Genomic DNA, 6,687 nt, shown 5'->3' on the forward strand with positions numbered 1-6,687 from the left:
CTTGAGCTCTTTTTTCAGATTCTCTTCAATTACCAGAGGTTCAATTTCAAGGACATGACTGGGATCTGGGATGTACTTCCGTAATTGAGAAACATGGAAAACATTGTGAATCCTTGACATATCTGGTGGTAAGGCCAGTCTATACGCCAAGGTTCCTACTTTGTCCAGAATCTCGAATGGTCCGACGTATCTAGGATTCAATTTTCCAGCTTTTCCAAATCGAACAACTCCTTTCATGGGTGAGATTTTTACATACGCCTTTTCACCTGCTTCATATTCCAACGTCGTCTCTTCATATCAGCCCAACTCTTTTTGTCGATCTTGAGCAGCTTTGAGTCTTTCCTTGATGATAGTTACTTTCTCTACCGTTTCTTGAATCAATTCAGGTCCAGTGATGGCTTTCTCTCCGACTTCATCCCAGTATAAAGGTGAGCGACACTTCCTCCCATATAATGCTTCGTATGGTGCCATACCAATACTGCTGTGGTAACTATTGTTGTAAGCAAATTCGATGAAAGGCAAGTGTTCACTCCAGTTACAACTAAATTCTAGAGCATAAGCCCTCAGCATATCCTCCAATGTTTGGATTGTTCTCTCTGTTTGGCCATCAGTTTGAGGGTGATAGGCCGTACTGAGAGTGATCTTGGTTCCCATTGCATTCTGAAAGCTTTTCCAAAATCTGGACGCAAACCTCGGGTCCCTATCTGACAAAATACTAGCAGGTACGCCATGTAATCTTACGATATTGTCCATGTACAGGGTAGCTAGTTTATCCAGGTTGTAGTTCATGCGGACCGGTAGGAAATGCGCTGTCTTTGTAAGTCTATCTACAATTACCCATATTCCGTCATGACTCTGCCTTGACTTGGGTAAACCGACAACAAAATCCATAGAAATATGTTCCCACTTTCATTCTGGAATTTCCAAAGGTTGAAGTAATCCTCCAGGTCGTTGATGTTCAGCTTTGAATTTCTGACAGACCTGACATCATGACACAAACTCAGCAACATCCTTCTTCATTCCATTCCACCAAAAATTTCCTTTTAAATCTCGATACATCTTGGTGCTGCCGGGATGCACTGAAAATTTTGATTTGTGTGCCTCAGACATCACCTCATGACGAATATTATCGATGTTGGGTACACACAATCGTCCTTTCACCCACATAACTCCATTGGAATCTATTTCAAGATTTGGTGTCTTTCCTTCTCCTGCTTGCTCCCTGATTTTTGCTAAAGAAGGATCGTGGCTTTGTTTCAATTTGACTGTTTCTCGAAAACATGGTTGTGCTGAGAGTGAGGCTAAGATTACCTTACTCATGTTCTTCCGACTTAGAGCATCAGCTACCTTATTTGCTTTTTCCAGGGTGATAGCTTATTGTCAAGTCATAATCCTTCAATAGTTCAATCCACCTTCTCTGTCTCATATTCAATTCTTTTTGAGTAAACAAGTACTTGAGACTTTGATGATCAGTAAATATTTCACACTTTGCACCGTAAAGATAATGTCTCCAAATCTTTAGTGCAAAGACCACTGCGGCTAATTCAAGGTCATGCGTAGGATAATTTTGCTCATACGGCTTTAATTGTCTTGAAGCATAAGCAATTACCCTTCCATCTTGCATGAGCACGCATCCCAATCCTCCTTTTGACGCGTCGCTATAGATGACAAAATCCTTGCCTTCAGTTGGAAGTATCAATACTGGTGAAGATGCCAGCTTTTTCTTCAGAATTTCAAAGCTCTGTTCACACGTTTCATCCCAGTTGAACTTAGAGTTCTTTTGTGTGAGTTTGGTGAGAGGTATAGCTATCGAAGAAAAACCTTCCACGAATTTTCGATAATAGCCAGCCAAACCTAGAAAGCTTCGGATTTCAGTTACAGTTTTTGGTCTAGGCCAATCCATAACTGCCTCCACTTTCTTGGGATCCACAGATACTCCGTCTTTGGATATTATATGGCCCAAGAAGGTGACGCTCTTTAGCCAAAATTCACACTTCTTGAATTTGGCATAAAGTTCTTTCTCTCTTAGCGTCTGGAGAGTGAGTCGGAGATGTTCTTTGTGGTCTTCTTCACTTGGTGAATATACGAGGATGTCGTCAATAAATACCACCACAAACTTGTCAAGGAACGGCTTGAATACTCTATTCATGAGATCCATAAATACTGCCGGTGCGTTAGTTAACCCAAAAGGCATCACCATAAATTCGTAATGCCCATACCGTGTCCTAAAAGCTGTTTTCGGAACATCTGCTGACTTGACTTTCAATTGATGATAGCCTGACCTTAGATCGAGCTTGGAAAAGACTGTAGCTCCTTTGAGCTGGTCAAACAAATCATCAATTCTTGGGAGGGGGTACTTGTTCTTGATTGTGATCTTATTGAGTTCTCGATAGTCGATACACAACCTCATACTCCCATCTTTCTTCTTCACAAATAGGACCGGGGCTCCCCAAGGAGATGCACTTGGTCGTATTTGCTTTTTATCCAACAATTCTTGGAGTTGCTCTCTTAATTCTTTCAGCTCTGCTGGAGCCATTCGGTATGGTGCTTTTGAGATAGGTGCAGCACCAGGTACTAGATTAATTTCAAATTCCACTTCACGGTCGGGCATTACCCCAGGAAGTTCTTCAGGAAACACATCTGAAAATTCTTGAACTACAGGAATATCTTCTAATGAAAGTGCAACTTCTTCGTTTACTTCGCCTACCACTGCTAGGTATACTTCTTCGCCACTTTTCATAGCTTTCCAAGTTTGAGAAGCAGATAAAAGGGACTTCTGCTCCTTGACTTTGCCATGATAAATGACTTCGTCGAGATTTGCGGCTTTCAATTTGACATTCTTCATGCGACAATCTACTAAAGCATGGTTATTTGCTAGCCAATCCATTCCTAAAATGGCATCAAATTCTACCATGGGTAGTTGAATGAGTTCAGCTTGAAATATGTGTTCACTAATTGTCATTACACAATCTTTGTGAACCCTATGTGTTTCAATTGTTTTGCTAGTGGGAGTTGCTACTCTAAAAGGTTCCACCAGTATCTCAGGAGTAAGTCCTAACTTCTTAGCAAACCTCTTAGATATAAATGAATGCGTAGCACCACAATCAAACAATACATAAGCAGAAGTTTTGTTGATTAGAATGGTACCTGCTACAACGTCATTTGCATTCTCGACTTCTTCTTGTGTTACCACAAAAACTCGGGCATTTGGCTTGTTCTCTTTTGGTTTATTCGTAGCAAAACTTCCTTTTGCCTCAGCTTCTTTGCCTTTGTTTTCTGGACAATCTGCAATGCGGTGTCCAGTCTTCCCACATCCAAAATAGGCGCCACTTGCTCTGCGGCATTCTCCAAAGTGTTTAAATCCACAGGTACTACATGTTTGGATTTCTTGATAGCTTGGTTTTGAAGGAGCGCTCTTGTTTGTTCCAGTAAACTGATATGGTTTCTTGAATGTCTGTTTTCCTGTTGAAGATTGCCCCACAAGAGGTCTCTTGTTCGTGTTCTCACCATCCCTTCGGTTGATATCGATCTCAGCTCGAATTGCAGCTCCCATTAAATCAGCGAAACTTGTGGCATGGTAAACTGCTAAAGCTGTCTGAATACGACTGCTCAAACCTCTTTTGAAACGGTGCATTTTCAAGACATCATCAGCCATGATAGTAGGAGCATACGTTCCAAGTGAATTGAATTTTGAAGTGTATTCAACCACTGACATATCCTGAGTCTGAGTGAAATTTTCGAACTCACTTAATTTTTGCAATCTGACTTCCGCAGGGTAATACTGCTTCAGGAACGCATCCTTAAATTGTCGCCACGTGATTGGACCAGCTGCTATCATAGGTGGTGACACTGCCTCCCACCACTTGACTGCTTTTTCTTCCAAGAAGGGTGTTACTACATCCACCTTAAACTCATCAGGGATCTCGAGTAGGCGGAGTTGAGTCTCGATATTCTTGAGCCAATATTGGCCAACCTCAGGATCTGGATCTCCTTTAAAGGTTTGGGCTCGGTTCTTTCTCAGTGACTCATAATGATACTTCACCCCATGCACCTGTGGTAGTGGGTTGCCATTTGCAGGCGGGTTTCCCAACCCTTGAAGGGTGTTAGCCACAATGGCTGCTATAGCCGCCAAGTCAGCATGATTTAGGCCTAATACTTGCGGTGGCGGCGGCGGCGGAGGGTTCCCTTCATTGTTGTTGTTGCGGTTTCTATAGCGTGGGTTACGATTGTTGCGTACTGGTCTCTCGTCCATGTCCTACATACGTAAAAGTTTCTAAGATTCTGATAGATTTATGGTTTAGAAAAATAAATTAACAAGTTGAACACATAGGTAAACAAAAGACCATTCATTGAATTTCAGAATAACAACCGAATTGAAATAACAACTGATAGTTTTGGAATTGAAAGCAACAACTGATTTGGAAATAAGTGACAAGAAAACATAGCTGAATAAAAACTAATGCATCCATACTAATCTAAGTCTATAACTTCTCCATCCCCCAGAACATCGGCGGCCACCTCCTCAACCTCAATCTCTTCCGGATCTTCCTCCGGATCCTCCTCAGGTTCCTCCTCGGAATCCTCTTCTTGAAGTTGATTCACGGCCTGGAGTAGAATGGCATTATGATTATTCAAGTTTGCCACTGTACCCTGCAATTGCTGGACTTGAGCTTCCAGCTGTTGGATGCGATCTCGCATCTGTTGACGACGCTGCCCATGTTCTGCGCAGGACTGCTGCCTCAACTGCTTCTCATGTTCCACTTGTTTATACATGTGGCTAACAACACCAGACAGCTCTGCTATGGTGTCCTGTGCTGTCCCCAATCTGTCTTTCGACTGCTTATGTTCTATCTCAGCTGCCTCCATTTTTCCTTTCGTTTTGTTATGCTCTTCTTCAGACTTAATCACTTGGTTGCGCAGAGCTTCTTCACGAAAATGGTTAAGGTCCATGTCATCACGAAGATATGTTGTCCCCCCTCACTTGCTCTAACTCATAGAAGTACTGGTTGGCCCTCTTCTCCCATTCACGCTGCTCACGTCTAGCAAGAACTACCTTAGCGCAAAGTCGAGTAATCTTATGCTTCTGGTTATCAATAACCAGTTGCTTCATGCGAAAGATGGAATGGGCACGAGTACGAGGAAAACTGGGCGCCATTTCCTGAAAGAAAACAAATGGAAAGGCAGGGCTTAGAACAAAAAAAAAATATATCAGAATTCAGCAATTACACAATACATGAACAGTTTGCAATAATTACAAACGAAACGGGACTTTTCGGAAAAATTTTCCAAAAATGGAAAATTTTGAGATTTTTAATTGAGCTGACAGTATCGATTGTGAGGATCACGACACAATCGACGGAATTGGATTTCGAGTTTTTTATAAAAAGTTATAAGCATTCTAAATCTTTTCTAAAACGGCAAAAACGCGATTTCGTAGGCCTAAACGAAGGAATTCGGCCAAAATCCGAGTTACATCACGACAAAATGTAATTTTGTGGTGACTTTGGTTCGTGAGATCATTTCGAGGGGACTACATTGGCCCTTTGGCCTACTGTGAGAAACTGCAAAAAAATTTCTAAGGTATTCCCACCCGGATTATGAACCTGGCGGCTTTGATACCACAAAAATGTCACGCCCCGTGATCGGAACGTAGCATCGGCATTGTAAACAATTTTAAATCGTAAAACAACAAGCCATGTAGTACATAAACAGCCTTTAACCAGTCTTTACAAATCCAGTAATGTCTTTACAATAACCAAAACATGATAATAGCGGAAGCGAAATATAAGCGATAATAAAACTAATAAGACTGCTAGCAATTTCATAAATTTAGACTTGATCACCAACCCCAGAATGCGTTTTTCTCATCATCATCCAACTGCTCTTCAGTATTTGAGAAGGGAAGTAAGGGGGATGAGTGTTTTGAGAAACACTTAGCAAGAGGGGGCCAATCGTACATGCAAATATCGAATATACATATATATAGGAGTTCAAAGGAAGCACGTTCCAACACATGTCGCAACATAGATCAGAACAAGGCATGACTTGAAACTGAGCATCAATACATATCATGAATATCACATAAACTTAGACATAACACTGTTATTCATCTCGTTAATCATGGCTACTGATCAGTCCCTAATTTTTACTCCTCTAAGGAGGCGAGGCCTTAAACGGTTATTATAACCCACCGCATCAGGGCCATATCATATCTTATCATGTTTTCGGAATTCCTTATCCACTTCTTAAGTCGAATTCTAACAGTGCATAACAAGGAGTTTCATAGAACAAACATGTACGAATTTCAAAGAAGTATGAACCAGGCCATGTACGATTGAATTTTCACAAACACGATCATGAACGTATTTAAAACATATATAGATATAAGCCCTCTTACAGTATTCGATTTATAACAAATCGTGCAGAACTTGATGTTGATGGTAAGCCTCAAACGTGAGCAGAAAACTTCTTCCACAATAGAACAGAATGCTTTCTTTGAAACTGGAACAGAAACCTTGCTCTGCTTGAACTGCTGCTATCGAACTGGTACTGCTTCTGCTAGTCCTCGAAAGTGGCAGAAGGTTGGAACTCAAAATGTGCAGAGTTTTACTCAGTTTTTGTGTTCGAAATTGGTGTGATATCCCTGCTAAATCTGCCACTATTTATAGGTGTAAGAAGCAGCTGAAG

The 6,687-nt window shown here is 41.3% G+C and overlaps 1 pseudogene; it reads right to left on the reverse strand.

Moving 5' to 3' along the window:
* Positions 1-987: 987 nt before the first annotated feature.
* Positions 988-4,252, reverse strand: LOC140860892 (uncharacterized; annotated as a pseudogene).
* Positions 4,253-6,687: the final 2,435 nt, after the last annotated feature.

The sequence above is a fragment of the Henckelia pumila genome, chromosome 4 (assembly GCF_033568475.1).
Source record: "Henckelia pumila isolate YLH828 chromosome 4, ASM3356847v2, whole genome shotgun sequence".
NCBI lineage: Eukaryota > Viridiplantae > Streptophyta > Magnoliopsida > Lamiales > Gesneriaceae > Henckelia > Henckelia pumila.